The following is a 22,448-nucleotide window of genomic DNA, read 5'->3' as shown; positions in this document are numbered from 1 at the left end:
ACGCAGCTCTGCTAAGGTCTAGAGCCAGAACCTCGCGTGAGGGGAGTTTTGTTTTGTGCTTCATCCAGAAAAATGCCAGGCTCTTCTCCCACCCAGTCATAGGGGCAGCATTTTTCCATTTGCTTGTGGTGACATTTTGGTTAATTGTTGGCAGTTTACCTAATTTTAGAGATTAAACATACAATCTCAAAAATTGTACTTAAAAGACAGTGATAAGGATTTATGATAGAAGCAGATGACATGGACCCAAGAAATGGTCCCAAATCCTGACGAGTTTAATTAATGAAAATGAATTGCATCATTCCTGTCTCAGGCTGCACAGTCCCATTTACTCTAGTTTCCTAGAAGAAAATATTCTTACAGTAGTTCTTCTCACACACACAGAAAAGAGGATTTTGTGCATATCTTCCAGTATGCCCCTAAAGTTATTAACGTGTTATACTGAGGCTTATTTATTTGTTTGCTATACAAAGACAGAAATATAACTTTCTTAAGGAAAATAACATAAAACCACAAAACACTAATTCACTCTAGCTTCGGTTATTCTTCATAAACATCTTCCTCAAATTAACAATGGGGTTATGTCCTGATAAGACCATGGTCAGTTGAAAACATTGCAAATCAAAAATGCATTCAGGGGCTGGTCCCGTGGCCGAGTGGTTAAGTTTGCACACTCCACTGCTATGGCCCAGGGTTTCGCCGGTTCTGTCCTGGACGCACGCATGGCACCTCTCGTCAGGCCATGCTGAGGTCACAACTAGAAGGACCTGCAACTAAGATACACAACTATGTACCTGGGGGATTTGGGGAGATAAAGCAGAAAAAAAAAATTGATAACAGTTAGCTCAAGTGCCAATCTTTAAAAAAAAAAAAATGCATTCCATACACCTAACCTACCGAACACCATAGCTCAGCCCAGCCTCCCCTAAACGTGCTCAGAACACTCACAGGAGCCCACAGTTGGGCAAAGTCATCTCACACAGAGTCTGTTTTATCATACAGTGTTGAGTATCTCACATAATTTACTGAACACTCTACTGAAAGTGACAGACAGAAGGAGTGGACGTGTCTCTGTTGTTCACCCTCGTGATTGCAGGGCTGACTGGGAGCCGTGGGGGCTGCTGCCCAGCATCATGACAGAGTGCCCCACCCCAATATCACTAGCCCAGGAAAAGATCAAAATTCAAAATCCAGAGTACAGTTTCTAACGAATGCATATTGCTTTCACACCACATTAAAGTTGAAAAATCATTAAGTGGAATCATCTTTAACTTGAGGACCATCTATATTTAAAAAATACAAAATTATAAAAATGCAAAGAATATGGCATCTTACAAATTCACATCTGCTTAGAACTAGAACAGTTTACTGACTTATTAAATAAATATTTATTCACACCAAAGATTAACTTTCTAAACAAAGGTTAAGAAAAAAATCTGTTACATTGGAGAAAAAAATGGTTAAGAATAACATAGAAAGCATTATCCCTTAATGTAACATTTTGGCTCTGTAAATTTGCCTAAAGCAAAACAATAACAACGGAGCACAAGAGAAACAAAGATAATCTGCCAAATGACTTTTGGGCAAAAGTTAAGAATATAAGATTTCAAAATAATTGTCTACAATCTGACTCATTCCTTTGGGCACAAGCATAAGTTTAAATAATCCATGAGAAAATAGTGTTTTAAGTGCATTGTAAAGCTTACAAATCAAAGCATAAATCATGAAGTTTTCCAAAGCTGTTTTTGGAGAACAATTTTCAGAGACTATCCATTGAACGTATTTGGGCTACAAAGGTGAAGAAACAGTGACCTTACAGTCCAGTAGCAGAGGAAGAATAAATACATAAAAATAGGGACACAAGCCAGAAAATGATAGTTGGCATAACAGGAGTCCAGAACAGAGTTCTATGGACCGTGAAGGAGGAAGCCAGAGTTATCTCAAAATGACTGTGTTTGTACTGGACTTTGAAGAATGGTTAGGTTAGTTAGAAAGGCAGGAAATTTCATGAGCAAAGGAAAAATAAGAGGAGAAGCACAGACACTAGAGTTGAGGGATCATGCTTAGCAAAGAGCAAGAATTTCTGTTTAGATAAAATGCAGACTCTCTGCAGGGAGTGGTCAGCAAGTAGGCTGAAATGGGATGCTGCAGTCAAGTGCTGAAGAGCCGGAGATCCCACACTGAGTAGTTTGTATTTAATTACGTAGGCATTAAAAGTCTTTAAATCTGGATCTAGCATGCTGCAAACTCTAACAGACAGTAGAAACCAACAATTAATTATCTTGATGCACCAATGCTCCTTCCAGTCTTAAAGTGAAAATCAAGATATAACCAGAGAAGTAAATAAATAAGGAGTATATTAATGTTGTGCTGGAAAGGCACTGTTTAAAATTCTTTTTATTAGAAACATACTTTTTTTTTTTTGCTGAGGAAGATTTGCCCTGAGCTAATATCTGTTGCGAGTCTTCCTCTTTTTCCCGAGGAAGATCCACCATGAGCTAACTTCTGTGCCAATCTTCCTCTATTTTGTATGTGGGTTGCTGCCACAGCATGGCTGCCAACGAGTAGTGTAGGTCTGCACTGGGAGCTGAACCTGAGCCACCAAGGCAGAGCAGGCTGCACTTAACAACTAGGCTACAGGACTGGCCCCTAAAAACATACTTTTAATGCACTTACCTGGGCATTCTAGCCAAGGGCAGGAAGGGTATGTTTTTGAAGTACATGACAATGTTTGTTGAGGTGTCTGACTATTTTTAATTTTTGACTTTGAGTTATTACTTCAGGGAAAACAGCTTTTACTTCAGAAAAAAATAAGATAAAAGTAATTGGGAATGTAATCTTTAAATATTGAATAGTCTATGGCAAAAGACACAACAGACAAAGCATATATCCATTAATATCACTGTGTCCGTTTTTTAAAATGCAGGTTTTAAAGAATAATTTTATTAACTCTGCCTCCCCAAACATAGTGTTAAAATTAAGTACAAAATGGAGACTAGACTTGAGAATTTCCTGTGCAGACAAAACCTTTTAAGACATGTAAGCAAAACTAACTCTAGCTTATTCCATGAATATAAGCAAAACTTAACTTGTAAATGCCTCTGACAATCATAAAGAAACTCGTCATCTTCTAAAAATGGTACGAGATAATCACTTTTAACCAATCCCCTGCTGTCTCGAAACCACCTTTGTGATAACCAGTTATTTTAAAGGGTGAACAACTTGCCTGTGTTCACCATATAAGCCGTCCTGTAACTCAACACCACTGAGTCTCACATCAGTCTTTGAATCTGAAAGCTCTCAGTTCAAGAACTGTTCTTATGTGCACAATGAACTCTTACTAAATACTGCATATTGACTTGGTGGTTTTCATTTTGCTATTTCTGGATTTTTGACAATGGTAAACTTTCAGTTAGAGCACAAGAACTAAAGAAGGTATAAAAGCAGAATTCTGACGTTGAATTTGTATCTCCCAAATTAAAATTATTTAGGTCAAATAGCTGATGTCAGTTAAATAAAATGTAATTAGATTTATATTGTTAAATACACAGTAAAAAAAATCAAGTAGGCATTTTATGAATGCTTTCAAATGCTAGCAAAATATTGAGAGGTAAACAGACACAGTTCAAACTTTACTTATATGTATATATAAAAATATAGAGAGACATACAAACAGAGAGAGGGAGAATTTTGAATTTTTGTGTAAAGGCTAAGTATATTTTTGGTCCTTAACAAATGCTTAAATGTACAAATTTGCATATCATAATGTAATATTCATTGAATGACTTTACCTACCATTGAACAATAAGAGAATGCTAGTGAATAATTAAATATTTTCTACCAACACATAATCACAAGATTTCACAGTAAATTACCTGTGAATGTTGTAGAGTCTAGTCCTGAATTAAAATATCTCACAATCTCCAAATTCTTAAGTCTTCAACCTTGTCCTCGTTCGAGAAGACTCTGCTGACTGTCTCTCTACAGTTGGCCCTCTCAGTAGCGTTCTATCACAGAACTCTGCCTTTGATAATGCTAATCACAGTGTAATCCTTCCATTTACGTGTTTACCGTCTCTCTCAGTAGACTCCAGCCTCCCCAAGGCCAAGAACCTTACCATACTGTGCTCTATTATATTTGTGGTGCCCAGAACTCATTAACACAATAAATATTTGTTGAATTAAAATGTAATCTTTTCCCAGAAGCCCAATAATGTAATAGGAGAAAAATTTTAATCAATTACCTGGATGTCTACATATTACCAACACCTGAACATTTACAATGATTTACTATTGATGAAAGTATTCTTTGTGTTTCAACAATAAGAAATTTTTATATAAAATCAAGAAAACTTGAAGAACATAGATTTAGATTTAACTTGATTATTTGTTGGAAAGCAAAATTAAAAATCTAAAACATAAATTTTACTTTTATTTATTCTACACATTTTTATGCATTCATACTAAGTACAAGGCACTATATTAGCTCTTGGGGTGATACAAAGATAAATGAGACATAGCTCCTACTTGAAGGAATGAATAATACAGTACAGATATGAAATGGATAGAGATACTATAATTCAAGGTGGAAAATGACAATTGCCATTAGAGATTTGCTGCAGCAGTGTTTCTCAAACTTCTTTTTACTTCAAACCACAGTAATAAATTCGTTTTACACTTTGTGTTTACATAAAACTGAACCAAATGTGTCTCTGAACAATATTTTATCTTTATGCTATGCAACTTCTATTTTCTATTCTATTGTATTCCTCTTTGTTTAATACTGGGTGTTCACTCATTAAGCTGTTTTCAAAACACAGTAATAATCAACACAGTTCAAAAACACTGAGCTATTTAGAGACTCAGCTTCTTCAGTGAGACAGTATTTATGCTAAATCTTGAATTAAAAAAGCTGTATAGTATTAATACATGTAAATTTGAGGAAAAGGAATCATTCCAGAGAGAAGGAGCCACACAAATAAAAATATTGAGAAAATGTGTGATGAGCCAGCCCTGATGGCCTAGTGGTTAAATTTCGGTGCACTCCACTTCACCAGTACAGGTACCATTCCCTGGGCGCAGAACCACAGCACTCGTCTGTCAGTAGCCATGCTGTGGCAGTGGCTCACATAGAAGAACTAGAAAGTCCTACAACTAGAATATGCAACCATGTACTGGGGCTTTGCAAAGGTAGAAACAAAAAACAGAGGAAGATTGGCAACAGATAGATGTTAGCTCAGTGCGAATCTTTCCCAGCCAAAAAAAAAAAATGTGTGAGGCACAAATAAGTAAGAACAAGTAGTTCACTTTGGCTGATGTGGTAGGCAGACTTCTAAGATGGCCCCCAACATTCCCACATCCTGATATACATACTTTGTGTAATATGCTTATCTTGAGAATGGCAGAACTTGTGAACATGAAGGCATGTCATTCCCATGATTATATTGCTTTCTGTGGCAAAAACGATTTTTTGCAGACATAATGAAAGCCTCTAATCAACTAAGTTAATCAAAAAGAGATTGCCCTGTGTGGGTCTGACCTAACAAGATGACCTCTTCAACGGGAGGTTCAAACACAGATACACTTTCCTGGAGGCTGTGAAGACTGAGCCTCATGAACTCTGTAGCTGCAAGGAAATGAATTCTTCACTCATCACGTGAGCTTGGAAGAGGACGGTGAGGCAGCACAGCCTGCATCTCAGGATTATGAAGCCCTGAACGGAGAACCCAGCAGAGCCCACAAGATTTCTGACCCACTGAAGGGTGAGATAATAAGTGAGTGTAATCTTGAGCCACTAAGTTTGTGATAACTTCCTACCCAACAATGGAAAACAGCTGGAGTGTGACTACACAAAGAAAAATAGTGCAAGAGATTCCTGGAAAGGCAACTGAGATTCAGATCACAAGGTGCCATGGGAGCTGGCTATGGGGTTTATTCTTCAGGAAATATGAAGCTATAGAAGATTTTGGAGGAGGAAATTTCTTGGAAAGGAAAGTAACCACTGGAAGAGATGTCCCCACAATCACACCAACCTACAAGTTATTATTTAAAATGGATTTTAATAGTCAAGTGGTTTATTTATGAGACAGATACAGATATAACTATAGGTATGGGTTTAAGAATACTAGTAGGTAATGGTATAGGCATGAGTGTTGCTGGTAAAAATATAGATAATAGACAAACAGATGTGTCACCAAAGAGCTGTAGCCTTGGGAACTCCTGCTGAATGTGGGGGCACGATTGAAATTAAATAGAACAAGAAACATTCTTTTCCTCTCCATATCTGGATGAAGTATGGACGGAATAACACCTGTCACCATAGAAATGGAAGGAAATTATGCCCCCGCTAGACGAAAAACGACACCCTCTTCAAAACAGCACCCATAGCATCAGAGAATATAGGATTTATCAGACACTCTATTGCTCTGTCTGCAAGTAGATGGTAACCAGGCCTCACCTCTTAACCTTCGTACGCTCCCTGAGGTCTTGAACTTAACATGGGAAAAAGTCCGCAACATAGATACAAAGCCATTCATACACTTACGGAGAACGGTTACATTAATTTTAATTCTGAAAAAGATCTAAGAGTTTTTTATACTAAACCAATAAATGAGGACGTACTGGTTACACTGTACGTGGACAAATACGTTATACTACAATTCTTAATAATTTCTAGATTATTACTGATCTTTTATTTTGATTCTTTAGAAATTAGGATATCAACCAGATACATCCAATTTCTGCCATTTTAAGAAAGGCAAAAAAATGGATCATATACATTTCTTTCACTGATATTTTATTTCTTTCCTTGACATGAGAGCACGGCATTAACGATCGATCTTTTTAACATAACATAACATTCATCTTTCCATCACAAGAATCTGATCTTTCAGTTACTGTTGAGTGAGTAGACAGCCTTGGGGTGCGGAAGCCCTGGCACTGGTGGGTTCTGGGAAGGCCAGACAGCAGCTTCCATCGTGAGGCCATTTACTCTGGAGTGCCACACACATCTTAGCATTTTCTCTGTGTCCTATGATGCGAAATGCTTGGGAAGCCTTGCCTGAGGGACTATTTTGCCTTTAGAAATACAATTATGGTTTCCACATCCCTCAGTGAGCAGCTTAGAGCAGGTGACATTTTCAGAGCTGCGTCAATCAGGAAACTGGTACACCAACTCTAGGACTGCTACTTTGACTGTACGTACTGAGCCGAAATGCTTCCTAAAATGCACAGAAAATGACTTTCAGAACAAGCGTCTCTCAGGGTACCCCAGTATCCTTTTCAGATTTGCAGACTTGTTGATAATGGTCCCTGCCAGTATTAAATTTTACTAATTTAAAACTGATACCTTACCTTGGAACTTGATAAAAAGGAAACGTTTCCTAAGTCTTAATTCCACAACATGAAGTGGCATAGAGACATTATTACACGCACATACTTGGTTAGAATGTGGTCAAATTCTGTTCTTCACGAGCACGGTGAGCTGCAGCGTGACATTAGTTAGTTAAAATGCAAATACGGACGTTCTGCCCCTCAAACACACCTATCCAGATTTTCTTACAGTTAAGAATAGCATCATAGAGGGCAAAAGGAAGCATATCTTTGTTTTTACCTTCTCTGAGGTCTGAAAGAGGCTCTGTGTTTTTATATCAGCCTCTCCTCAAAAGATAATACTATCTTACATAGCCAGAGAAAGAAAGAAAAACTATCAACCAGATGATAGCTCCCCCCTATTTTATGGGGTGAATACTTTGATGTCTTTAAATAGATTTTATTAGTGACTTTAGTACCTCTTTCCAACAACCTTTGTAAACTTGCTAATTTACAATGGCCAAATCAAATCTGCCTTTCTCTTCTAAGTGTCACAGGGCACTTCTCCCTTGCTAACCACAGGGCAGCTTTTGCAATGGGCCAAAGACTATAGATGTCTATAAAAGAAATCACGTGATTTTTAAATGTGAAGAAACTGGGTTTTGAAATTACAAAGCACACTGGATACCCCGCCTTTATATAATACGATGCTTCTGAAATGGGTTATTACATTTTAAAATCTGCGAGTGTGGTCTTAATAGCCATACCAATTCCTACTGCCTGTAAGCATGCTCAAAGCATGCTCCATTTTATATGAATGAATGAATTGAAGTTAAGCGGGTAAAGCTGGAAGTCATTCATGTAATTTTACAAATTCAATATAATTATAAAGTTGCTGTTGTTCTCATTCTATATGTTGAAAATATCAGCTATATAATATCTCTAAAGTTACTATTAACGTCATATTCTGTGTGCTTTACCAACAGCAACCTCAGTCAGCCCAGAAATTGGGCTGATTTAAGTGTTATCTTTGGCATCAAACACCCGCTTAAGATCCCCTGATCCTTGCCAGAGCAGCAAGCACCCCTTTAGGTGGGGAAATGTATAGAAGCCTTTTCAGGTCCTAAATAGAACTTTGTAGCCATCTTTGATAGTTCCTGACTTCGTTTTAGGTATTTAATCTGTCACTAAATCTTGCTGATTCTTGCTTTGAAATTTTTTTGGAATTCTATGTTTTCACATTACTTCTACTGTTAACACCCTAGGTCAAGCTGTTGTCTCCTAAATGTTCGGATGACTACAACAGTCGTCCCTCGACTAATGGCCCTCCTTGCTCATAGTCATATGACTAATCTCCTAAAATATTTCTTGTACCAACAAGTAAGGACCAATGTACCAAACAACATTGCTTATGATGGCAAATTCAAATCGCATTGTAGCTTTTCAGAATCTCTATGCTATGTACGCCTTACCTTTAAGTTGTTTATACCAGTATTTCTCCAAATAAACTCCAATACTGTCAGACTGGAATTTTTGTAGCTCTGATTCCCAACCATGGTATATGTACACATAAAAGTGTATTCAACAGTTACTAATAAAATTAAAGCATCAAAGTTTGGTTGATAATACAAAGGCTCAGATTATCAAATCAAACTCAAATGAACAGAGACATTTCTCTGTTTCAAACTTTACTAATAATTCAAATGACACAGATAAGACGACACAGGCCAAAGCATAGAGAAGTCTGAAACTATCAACATAGCTCCCCACATACTTTCTCACCACATTAGGCTTAACTTTGGTCCATATTTAACATACGAGGTTCCAAATGATATATATGGGACGTCACTTGTACAACAGGAGCTATTTCAGTCATGAAACAATTCCATTTTATATTCCAATAATTACATAGAAGAGTAATAATTATACTCCAATAATTATACTCCAATAATTACATCCCTAGGAGGTCATGACCCACAAATCCATAAACGCAAGATTCATTCACCATAAGCAAACTTCACAGCCTAGGCATTCCTGTTAAATGTGTTCCATAGATGAGGACTCTTCATTATTTTTCTGATAGCAAATATCTTCAGAGATTAAACCTGGACATTTTGTTCTTTTACTCCCCAGGGACATTAATTCCCTGAAAAGTAGATTGTGTTGCAGTCAGTCACTAACCCTTGTGGTTCCAGTTTTCAAGGAGTTTATCCTCATATTTGAGTATGGTCTCTTGGGTAGAAGAAAAAGAAGAAGTGTTACGGAAAGAGTACCTGGGAAGATGAATAACCCTGGATTCAACCATATGTCTACGTGCATATCCATTCACATAAGCTGCTGGTGGTGGCTGTCATCAGGAAAAAAAATGACAACCGAGATTCTCTAAAAGTGGTTGTAAATTTTCATGCTTTTAGAACCTACACATTTAATGGAAATATACGAAATTGCCCAATATAAGACAATGGGGATTAGTGGACTATGAGACCCACTGAAGGGTTCATGCTGCCCCCATAAGGAGTGAATTCTAAGTTTTAAATTCTCTCCTGGCCACCCAAAACATTGCTACACAATATTTTATTAGTGAGATGACAAATTGCCGTTATGACAAATGAACACCTTTTTTTCATAACCATAAACCTTCATTAATTAAAAAGATGATTTCTTAGAGACTAATTTAAAAATCATTTATTTGGGTATACAAAAATGGGTTAGATGTGATCCCTTGTGAGAATATAAAAAGATACGCTCTTAGGAAAAGACTAATTGTTCTATGACCGTAATAACACGTAGTCATCAGAAATAGTTTAAAAACTGCTAAATCAATAAATGACATTTTTATTCTGTTTTCCCTTTAGACTTTCTGTCACTTGAGCCATGATCAACAATGGTTTGAGCTCTAACTATTTTTACTGAGTAGTTGTTTCTGAATTTATTCCAATTATCCTAGGCCATGTAACCAAACAAGTCTTTGCTTAAAGTCATTGCATTAGTTCCCTGCAGCAGCTGTAAGAAATTACCACAAACGTAGTGGTTCAAAAAAACAGAAATTTATTATCTCGTAGTTCTGGAGTCCAGAAGTTTAAAATTAAGGTGTCACCAGAGACGAATTGGCAATTGGTCTAACTTTGACTTGAGTCCCGCTATGAAATCTTCACAAGAGTGCACTTGTCAATTTTGGAAGAAAGGGTCATTTTCTTAGTCTGTATTTTGGGATCAAAGATAACGAATTGTTGACTATAGAACCCTCTCCAGCCCCTGCCTCATCCAGTAAGCTGAGGATGATTCCTAAGCATACATGTTACCAATGGCAGTCGTCTATTTCTTGTTTATCATGAATTTGGCAAGATCCAAAATGTCTGGAAGAAATTCTGGTTCCTTTTATGAGTTCATACTATAATAAAAATTTTTGAACTTATTTTGATAAAAGGTAATTTTTTGTCTTAAAAAAACAGTGGTCATTATGGGAGATTTCAGACGTGAAAAATCAACTAATACATTAAAGAAGGAGCTCTAGGAAAATTAGGAGATAAAATGCACAATAGTCGGCCTCTTTAATCCCATCAAAAGAGAAGCCTGACCTCAAAATAGTCTCTCTCAAACATTCTCTTTTTAATCTTCTGAAACCAATCCTCCTTGCACTGCTTTCTCTCTCAGCTTGATCAGCACAACCCACCTATCCGCCTTCTGCTTATGCTTCTGCAGCTGACATCCAAATGGGCTTAAACTTTCTGTAGGGTCTCTCCAAGAAAACAACAATCAGCTATAAAATTGTTATACCGTAAAACAAATCACTAGAAGCTGAATTTAAACTCTGTTCTGGACCTGAGTGAAGAGTATTAATACAGGGATTCCTTAGACTTCAGAAAGATGGATAGAAAACTGTTTAAGAATTCAGGATTTTATTAGATGTGTAGTGTCCCGGGCTACGAGAACTTCACCAATTAGATCACTTAGTTAATAGTCCTTCAAATGAGAGAGAGAGAGAGAGAGAAAGATAAATAGAAAGAAATGTTTTAAATTATTGGGGTAGGAAAAAGAAGATTACAAATAGCCCAGCTTGTTATAATTTTTTAAAAATGAATTGAGAAGAGAACAAAAGGAAACATACTATCCAAGTCCATTTCAAAAGCTTTTCTCTTAAGGGCATATTCCACAAAGATCGAAAATTGTAAAAAATAGTTAAGATGAGAAACTGAAGACAGGAAACTTTCAAACAGTGTTATGGAGTGTTCTGGTGTGCATTTAATAGCTGATGTAAAGGGAGTTTTGGACTCTCTCTTCAAATATAAGGAATTTAAAAATTAAAATCAAAATACAAAATTGCCAATTAAAAAAAAAAACCAACATGTAGCTGAACATTTTTAAAGAAGTCTTAGAAAGGAAACAAGCTAGAAATCAAAACAAACTTATGGTGCATTAGATAAAACAACCGGTTTCTGAAGTAAAAACAAGAACAAAAAGACTTCTGTTCTTTAAGAGTTGAGAGCCTGTGGGTGAGGACCTCTGTAGATACGGCAAACAAAGGCCCTTTGGAAGAAACCATGCCCCATGTTGCATAAGAAACAAAAAGGCAACTGTACGGAATTGCCCAATTATGCTCTGATGGCAACATTAGCCCTGAAAATTTTCCTACTTTTTTCTACATTTCCAAAAGTTATTGTTTATAAATATAGGTATACAATAATTCAGCTTCTTCGTTGACAAGGTACCACTGCCATAGAACAGCAGATCTTTGGAGCAAATTTTAAAGTGATTTTAGCAGAAAGGAAGGAGGCAAATCAACCAATATTAAGAATGAAAGAGACGAAAGGGGATTTTCTTTGAAATAAAAATATCTGATTGGCCAGAATATGAAAGAACATAGTAAAAGAAAAACTTGAAAGTGGATAGTAAGTTGTAGAAGGCTCCATAGGAAAGTGAATTTCTTGCCTTGGTTTGCTAGGACCACTCAAGTAGATGGAATTTCCAACACTCCTAAATCCTTTCCCAAGTCCAACCTACAATTCATTCAGTGACCATTATCAAAAAGGTGCTTCTTCCATCCTGTGATAGAACCCCAAAATGTAATAGGTAGAAGATTGATTCAAAAATCAACTTTCCCAATAATATACTATAGAAAGGTTATTTAAACTTTTTAAGTTTTCTTAAACATGATCAGTTTCTTGCTGATCTTGACATTAATATATATACACTATGTATTGTTCAAAAAAATAAACAAATGGAAAAACAGAAGAATCATCTATGGTTCTAGAATCTCTAAGGGAAAAAGACTCTATGGATACAAACAAAATATGGAAGCAGTACACACAGTAGTCCAGATTGACTTTTCCAAGGTTATCACAATCTTTTCATATGTATTTGAGAGGCTAGGCTATGTGCTAGGATTATTAACAGCATGACACACATCAATGACCTCTTGCCTAGCATAGCTCATCTCTTGACATAGTAGCCAAGACTTATTCTCCTTACCTAGAGAAATTTCAGCCTTAGTAAAATTAACCACAGAATCTTCAACACTCATACAAGACAACCATTAAATCTGGTGGCACCATATGCAGTATAATTCCTATTACTAACCCAAAACATTCAATATGTTTTAGCTAATTGACTGATTATGAAACATTTTTGCTTTCTCTTCCTTCTATTACTATCCACAGCTACAACACTCAATCCATCATCTCTATTACCTTAACCAAAGACAGGTTACTTCATAGTTATCTTTCCGAGGCTTAAAAAGTATCCATCCATAGAGTCTGATATTTTGGACACTCTATTAACAAAATCTGAATTAATGTTTTTTGTTTTGATATCTTATTATAAAAACTAAAATTGAGATACAAGTCTGGGGATGCAATAACTAATCTTTCACAAAATCCAATCTTCACTAGAAGTCAATCAACTCCAATAGCCACAATCATAGCCTTTTTAACAGTGTTCCAAATTACTAAAAATAAAAGTGTAAATAGAAAGAATAAACAAATGGGACTTCATCAGATTAAAGAGCTTCTTCAAGGCAAATGAAAACAGGATTGAAACAAAAAAACAACCCACTAACTGGGAAAAAAATATTTGCAAGTCATATATCTGACAAAGGCTTAATATCCATAATATATAAAGAACTCTCGCAACTCAACAACAAAACATCAAACAACCCAATCAAAAAATGGGCTGGAGACATGAACAGACATTTCTCCAAAGAAGATATACTGATGGCCAATAGGCACATGAAAAGATGCTCATCATCGCTGATCATCAGGGAAATGCAAATCAAAACTACACTAAGATATCACCTTACACCCGTTAGAATGACAAAGATATCTAAAGCTAATAGCAACAAATGTTGGAGAGGTTGCGGAGAAAAAGGAACCCTCATACACTGCTGGTGGGAATGCAAACTGGTGCAGCCACTATGGAAAATAGTATGGAGATTCCTCAAAAAATTAAAAATAGAACTACCATACGATCCAGCCATCCCACTACTAGGTATTTATCCAAAGAGCCTGAAGTCAGCAATCCCAAAAGTCCTATGCACCCCAATGTTTATTGCAGCACTGTTTGCAATAGCCAAGACATGGAAGCAACCTAAGTGTCCAACAACAGACGATTGGATAAAGAAGATGTAGTACTTATATACAATGGAATACTACTCAGCTACAAAACAGAACAAAGTCATTCCATTTGCAATAACATGGATGGACCTTGAGGGAATTATGTTAAGTGAAATAAGCCAGCGAGAGAAGGATAATCTGTGTATGACTCCACTCATATGAGGAAATTAAAATTATGGACTAAGAACAGTTTAGTGGATACCAGGGGAAAAGTGGGGTGGGGGGTGGGCACAAAGGGTGAAGTGGTGCACCTACAACATGACTGACAAACATTAATGTACAACTGAAATTTCACAAGATTGTAACCTATCATTAACTCAATAAAAAAAGAAGTGTAAATATATACATTGATACATGCATGCAGTGCATTATGGAATGATCATCAGTTGATGATTTGATGCTACCAAAGAAGTTGTTGCAGTAAAAATAGAGGATCCCAGTAAAAGAGATAGCAGGGTATCTAAAGAAAGTGCTTTAGCAGATAATCATGCTAAACAGGCGTCTATGACTAAGTTATGTTTTTGTAAAAGAAAGATAAACCCATATAGAAAGCTAGGGAACTTATTATATACACACAATATGTGGACTCAATTCTATAAAAATTTGAACATGATTGAGTTGGAAGGTTCATGAAAGTAAGATCTGGCAATACCAGAAAAACTGCCTAGTAGTGCCAGATTTAACTACATGTTGACATTTGCTCAAAATTCTCCACGAGACAATCTGTCACAATTGGTACAAATTGACCATGATATGCAATGGTAATTCGGGAAAACTTTTTAGAATAATAGAGGATATAATCATTGTATGCCGCAACTTTGAATATGTAAAAACTGTAATAGAATGGAACCATATCCTAAAGGAGACTTTGAGCATCTATGAATGGGGTTTATACAACTGCTTCCCTCTATGTGTTATGAAAATATTCTATTAATAGTATACATATTTTTGGATAGATTATACAGTCATGTCACTTAACCACAGGGATACATTCTGAGAAATGTGTAGCTAGGTGACGTTGTCATTGTGGGAAGATCGTGGAGTGTACTTACACAAACTTAGATGGTATGGCCTACTACACAGCTATGCTATATGGTACTAATCTTATGAGACCACCATCATTTATGCAGTCCATCATTGACTGAAATATCATTATGTGGCACATGACTGTATTGTCAAAACCACAGCTCTAATAGTGGAAAAAGAAGTAACTATGGTATCACGTTTATCAAAGATATTCCACAGTATCTATCCAGCAGTAAGGAAACACAGATTACTGGAATGATTATTATGAATTATGCAAGGGTTGGCCTCTTGCTCAAGAAGTTGACTCTTCTTACTATTTTCAAACTCTTAAAAAATGGAAAGGGCCTTATGAGAAATGGAAATTTATAATATTTGATTACCTTTAACTGTGATTCTAGATAGAACCTCCAGAAAATAAAGATCAACAGAAGTTAACTATTGACCCAAGATCCTCAGAACAAGGTGATGCCTTCCCGAGGTCGATAGTTTCCAGCTAAGACCAAAGGGACACCTGAAATTATTGACTTCACACTCAACTTTGTTACTTTGGTAGTATATTTCCTCTTTATTAATATGTGTGTTTTCCCAATATTTAAGATTTACCAAGGACAATCCCCACTCTAAATCTATAATCAAACTCTCTCAGGTTATTCCTAAGACAAACAATATAAATAATTATTGAAAATGTTCTGTGAGACTAACAGACTAATCCACGTAGATGACTTAGATGACCTATCATCATCCTCAATTCACTAAGTCTTCTTAAAAATAGTCTAAAGAGATAAAACCTTTCCAGGGAAAAGAAATAATAATCAGTAAAAAGACCCTTGAGGATACTGCTCTTATCTAGAGAAGCTGGAAAATATGAGATGGTCATCAAAAATGTGTGGGCTATTTTGTCTAACATAGTTAATAACTCAACTCGTGCCTTTTGGTCCCCAAATCAAACTTTGATTTCTTAGATGAATAACAAAATTGTCTTGGATTTTTCTTTTGGTCAACTACAGGAAATCTGCACAATCTGGACATTTCATGCTGTACCTGGCTTAACACTAAAGGGGAAACTGGACAGTTTATATCTGAGTTAAAAGAAAAGCCAACGTAGTTATTTGAGACAGGCTTAAAAAGTTATTGGGACTTGTTTTCTCGTCATACCTGGCAATCTTAGGTCATGTTTATACAGAGGTATCCAATGCCTTCTTTTATTACTTTTTGTTTTCTTGTTTATTTCACAGTTGTTCACTATCTATATATGGAATCTTAAACATACTTACATATCCACTATTCAGATCGATAGTTCAACAAATAATTAAAAGACGAAAACGAAATGAAATTAAGCTGATTGATACTGGAGCACAAAATCAGTCCTTTCCCAGAAACCAAAAATCAAAAACCAGAACGAAAAGCTTCATATTTAGAGAGAATTGACAACAATGATTACAATCTAGTTAATGCTTCATCGTCTCTCCTGCAGCTTTGGTTGAAGAACCATGAAGAATGAAGGGGTGAGATAAAAAAGAAGTGCCTATATCCCAGGGAAAACCGACTGCTCTTTAGCCATGGGAATAAGTAACCACTAGCACTAGTTAGACATCTGTTTAATAAACTATAGTTCTATGATTATACCAAAATCCAGAGTGAATCTCTATTCAAACAATGGCAATTTTTTCTCAGTGAACAAGCCTCTGGAAACCAATTAATCAGTAAGAGCACCTCATTTTATGTATTTATTTATCTAATCAGCCATCAGAAGTGGATTCATTCCAATGAATGGGCTCCTCCTCCTACCGTGTCAGAAGCAGTCTTACCTGAGGTGCTGGGCATCTACAGCTGACATCAGTGCACTCATGCCTCTGAAAATCTGCCAACCTCTGAAGGTCACTGGACTCAAAAGCCAGTTGGGTTTCTTTACTAAGCATTATGGAGTTAACTTTCTCTTTTCTTTCTTTTTAAACAGGAGGATGGCAAGCATATTTACCATCAGTCACATTTTAATCTAAATGGTAACTGTAACAGAGAAAACGGAGTTGGGAGAGAAAGGAGAAAAGGTGAGTGAAGAGGTTGTTGTAACAGACGATGTGAAAGCTGATTGAGTTTGAAGTAAAGCAACAGGAATGCAGGGAGGACACGGTGTAGTTCACAAAGGAAACAAGGAACTGATTCATGGATAACTGGGAAAGTTTCTTTCATGCAGATTTTATCAATACAGTGCTATGTGGATAAAAAGCACATAATTAATACCGTTTTCTATCCTCGGTCAAGATTAATTGCTGAGACCAGAACTAGTTTAGTGGTATTAATGACCACTTACTCTGTAAAAATGTTCACTAGTCATTAATTTTAACTGCTTTTGAAAAATATTTTTCCAAGAGTGATACTTAAACCAAATTGCAGACTTCGTTTAAAATGGGAGTTGAATCTTGATATCAATGATAATGCAAAAGGATGAAAAAATAAAATATTTTTTAAATAACTCCACTGGTTCTATATCTTCAGACTCAAAATAATAAAATAATTCCTCATTAATGATGTGCTTTGCGTATCACTTTCACTTACCTTAAGGTCAGATTGGAGACTGAGGTGAGGGAAGTCCTGACAGTCACTTCCAAAGACTGTGGGATTGGCATTGCTGTTTCTGCTGTTTCCACCACCTTCTATTTTTGCTAGGTTGTAAGATTACTGTCTGATTAATTGAAATACATAGCACCAACACAGCATCTGGTTATCAGAGAAAACTTGCATTCACAGTTTCCTTGATGAAGTTACAAGTAGATGAAATAACTCACCCTGAATAGCCAAGATGTCATCAGCCTTGTCAAGTTTAGAATTCAATACATATTTTTAAAGTTTTAATCCCAACCTGGAGGACAACATCTCAGCTCCTACTGAGGAGCCCAAAATAATTTAAAAAGCTTGACGTTCTACGTATGAAACAGAAATATCATACAGCAATATTTAATTATTTTACTTATAATAAATTGTTTACAGAAAATAGTGATATTAAATAAATTTAGAAGACAATACCACCCGGAAAGAGCTGATAAAAAAGAATATTGGACATACACTACCTATTTGGAGGTTTTCTTCATTAACTAAAACCTATTCAAAAAGTCATTGCGTTAAGCTCAACGTGATACAAACATGAATCAGATGTGAATCTCAATTTAAGGAACTCATAGTCTAGTCAGAGACACAGCAACTGCAAAATTTACCTGATTGTGAAAGGATACGTGCTGTAATAAAGCTGGAAGAAATGGTGTCAGCTGAAGAAAAGGAGTTATTTATTCCTTCTGGTTTCTGCATTCTTACCTTTGCTTGGTTTGTTACTACAGGATCTGCATCAATACTCCTCAACACTTACTACATAGAACAATCACTTGGGGCAATTTTTTTAAAAAAAGGTATATGCCCTATAACATAAAGAATTATGAGGACAATCTGTTCAATAAATGGTGCTGGGAAAACTGGACAGCCGCATACAAAAGAAGGAAACTGGATCACTATCTTACATCATATACAAAAATGAACCCAAATGGATTGAAGACTTGAACATAAGACCTGAAACCATGCAACTCCTAGAAGAAAACATAGGCGGTAACCTAGGTGTTAGAATTGCACTGAAGACTGGCTCAGCCTCGCCTCCTTGAAAGGCAGTCCAAAAAAGAAAGATTGAAACGCAGACGTCTGCTGGCAAAGGCACGTCGAGGTCCATCTCCATGAACATAACAAGGGTCTAAGACCCCAGATCATCCTGCACTGCCTGTATCTCATTCCCAAATAGCTCTTTTCTTATACTAAACCTTTTCTCCCACCAATGCCTTACCTCTAAACCTTCTTCGCATCCTTCCTAGAACTCAAGGTCCTTCACCAGCAAAGTCCTGTTATCCACAAACTTATTATTTAACATTCTTTCCACCAATTTCCTCTCTACCTTAAACCTGGTTGTCATCTGATGACAGTGTTGCCCCAGGAATCACTCTCAAGGAGTGACCATTGATTTTGAACATACCATTTCCACCAGGTCTGCAGTGGGATAGGTGTCCTACTTTCAGTTGCTTGTTTCTCTCTAAAAAAAACCCCTCCAACTCTGAAGCTGGTACAACCTCTCCCTGTTGCAGTCATCGACAGATCACTTGGGTCACCTCCTCATTCCTTGAAGATCTTCATATGTGCCTCAGTCTCTCTCTCTCCAACAGAATCCCTGTCATAATTATTTATAATTGTAATATCAGCACAGATGATCGTTTTTAATAACCCAGACTCTTCTTTCTTTCAGGTGTCCTTTCCATCTTCTATGTCAAATATCCATCTTACATGGTCTTACCTTGGACTTTGTCGTTATCAATAGCTATATACTCTCCATAATCTTAATTTCAATTGTCAAGCTCTCTGATCAACACCTACTACATTTCCACAAAACTTCTTCCCGTTCCATGATTCCAACATTTTTTTATTCCACTATAATTGAAAGTTGATTGGTCTTACCACTTTTTCACTGCCTGGTTTTGAATTACATTCTCTACTGCCTGGATTGAATTACGTTCTCTATCATTACCTATCTTTTCATATACCCTTAACTCCCTTCCCTTTCTCTTACCAGAATAGAATGCACCACATGCACCGCATCTCAATCTGAAGTAACTGCATTTGTGCTATGTCTGAGTCTGGTCTTGAGGGAAAATGTCCACAAATGGTTTCATTTTTGCCTTATATATTTAAAAATAACAGACACGTTAAAGAGCTTATATAATGCTAAGAACAGTCTGCCCAAATGTGAAAATTGCAAGCCTAACTTTGAGGGGCAGAAACTGCTCGTTTCTTTCAAAACGGCTCATTTTTAAGTCCTAGGCTACACTAAGCTCTCAATTATATTAATTAACACATTCAGTTTGATTTCCAAAATTCAGACACATTGACAGAATCCATGCTACCCATCAGAGACATCCTCACTTACGAATCAAAAGTTGTTTGTGGTGTTTGCATGTGTGCATCCTTTGTTTCTCTTAGGGGTCCTCTCAATGACTGCCATTTATTTTGTTTGTTCTCTTAATACACTAACAGAAAGTCCTGTTCAGTCTACTCTGCAGAGTTCTGGAATCAGTCTTATGTTTTCCATTCCTAACGCCGCTAGTCTAGATCACGGATTTTTTATTTTTTCAAAGGGAACACATGTTATTGTACTAGCCTGCTTAATGTCAATTTATTCAGTAGCCTACTTATCTCCTATACTGCTACTTGAGTTATCCACGGAAAAGCAGTTGAGATCATGTCACTTCCATGTTCCACACACCCATTTTACAGAATAATCTTCAGAGTCTTCAGGGTCCTTGTCAGGTCCCAATCGGGGTACACCATGGATAAGTGAAGCTGCTTGGTGACAGCTAAGAGGGGGTGGTGGAGACTATCAGAGCTGGAGATCACAGTTCAAGACTGTAATCATTTAAATACTTTCAAAACATTTTAACATTAAGCAGCCATGCAGATTAAGTACAGTCCATGAATCTTTAGTTTGCAATCTCTGGACTGGAAAATGTGGTTATATCTTGTCTTCCTACTTTCTGTTCTTACTACATATTTTTCACCAGGCCAGGCGGTGTCAGGGCTCTACCCTCCATGTGCTCTGAATGGTACCACCTTCATGCCTTAACTCACACATGTTCTGCAGCCGAGAATGGCCTCTCCACCTTTCTGCAGCTACAGCAATGTTTGTTTCCTTTTAGATTGAGCTCAAATGAAACGGTGTCCCTGAAACAGTCCATGAGCTTAGAATTAGAATTCATTGTGCTTGACCAGAAATTCTTTATTTTCCATTCTTTACCCTTTTGCCCTCAAGTCAATTATTACTTTTTTTTTTTTTTATTTACTCACACAGTCCTTTTTCTCTATATAAATGGAATGCTCTGGCTCTCAGAAAACACATTTGATAACCTTATATAACTCTCACTCTCTCATATAGTGTCTTGAATAGATCAGGCCCTCAGTAAATTTATGTGAAAATAAATTTGTGGAAGAGAAGCATTTGAGTGGATAAAATGCATGATTTTTGGATCTGAAAGAATTTGGGCTTTATTTACAAGATTCCACTTACTAGCTGGATAAATCTGACCCATTATCGAAATTCCTGGAGTCTCAGTTTGTTCAGCTCTAAAATGATGATAATAAAGCAGACCTTACAGAGTTAATATAAAAATTAGTCAGAATTTAATACATGTAAAGTCCACTATTTGGTTACTATCATTCAGTTTTGCCCAAGTAAAATGACTTTTTGTTTAGATTTTTCAGTCTTGTCTCCTCCAATTCCTCTTGGTGGGATGGCTCATATTGAGCTCTTACTCATTTGGCATAAATTAAGCTACTGCTATATGCAAAAGATTAAAAAAATGAAGCCCTCTGGGAGTGAAGCACTGTATATGATCTCTGACTGCCTAACACCGCCTGAAGGAGCAGACAAAAACTGATGGAAAGCCAGCAATCAAATGGAAACAAGTCGAAGTTGTTTGATGGCTACAGATCTACATGATAGACCAGGGACTATTTTATGAACTTTCACTCATTTTATAACTTAAGACACTTTCAGTAGCAAGTAACAGAAAATCCAATTCAACCTGGCTTAAGTAATCAAGAGGACTTAGCGTAGAGGCTGGGTAAGCTCCACTCGTGCTTTGATTAGACAACAGATCCACTTTTCGGCAGTTTTATTTGTTCTGTTCTTTCCTGTTTATCTGACTCCTCCTCAATCTGTGTTTCTTCCAGGAAGCAAAGAGCTTGTGGCAGCTTTAATTCTATATCTGCATAACACGCACTTGCATAGAAGACAGACGCACCTCTCACCAATACCACCGCCACTGAGTAATGTTTCCGGGCTTTACTCTGATTGGGCCAAAGCAGGTGATGACTGCTTCCCGGAAGCAATCAGTGAGGCCAGTGAGGCCACCTTAGCAGATAGCTGATTAGCTTAGGTGCACCAGTGCCAGTCCAGCAACTGGAGTGAGGTCTAATCAAAATAAATGGTTGCTACACAATAAAAAGAATGAAATGGAGGATTCTGGGAAGACAATCACTGTCATAAGTACATGTGTGTGCACCAAGACTGTCATTTAATTTTTCACTAGTCATTTGAATCTGGTTTAGTTGTAACCAGTATAAATGTGAAAGCAATATGTCATTTCAACTCTCCCTCTCAAATCTTACAAAAATTTCCTTTTACATAATATGGATGCAAAAATCAGTTCTCAGGAACATTTTTGAGAATAAAATTCTCCCTTTAAAATTCACTATTCTAGGTTTTCTTCTTTTGCTGAGGAAGATTCACCCTGAGCTAACATCTGTGCCAGTCTTCCTCTATTTTATATGTGGGTTGCCACCACAGCATGGATGATGAGTGGTGTAGGTCCATGCCCAGGATCCAAACGCACAAACTCAGGCCGCCAATGCAGTGTGCTGAGCTTAACCACCAACACAGGGCCAGCCCCACTATTCTAGTTTTTTATATATTGACTTTTTT

This window comes from Equus quagga, chromosome 1 (assembly GCF_021613505.1).
Source record: "Equus quagga isolate Etosha38 chromosome 1, UCLA_HA_Equagga_1.0, whole genome shotgun sequence".
In the NCBI taxonomy this organism is placed as follows: domain Eukaryota; kingdom Metazoa; phylum Chordata; class Mammalia; order Perissodactyla; family Equidae; genus Equus; species Equus quagga.
The sequence above is the reverse complement of the archived record's forward strand: the minus strand, read 5'-3'. Positions refer to the sequence as shown.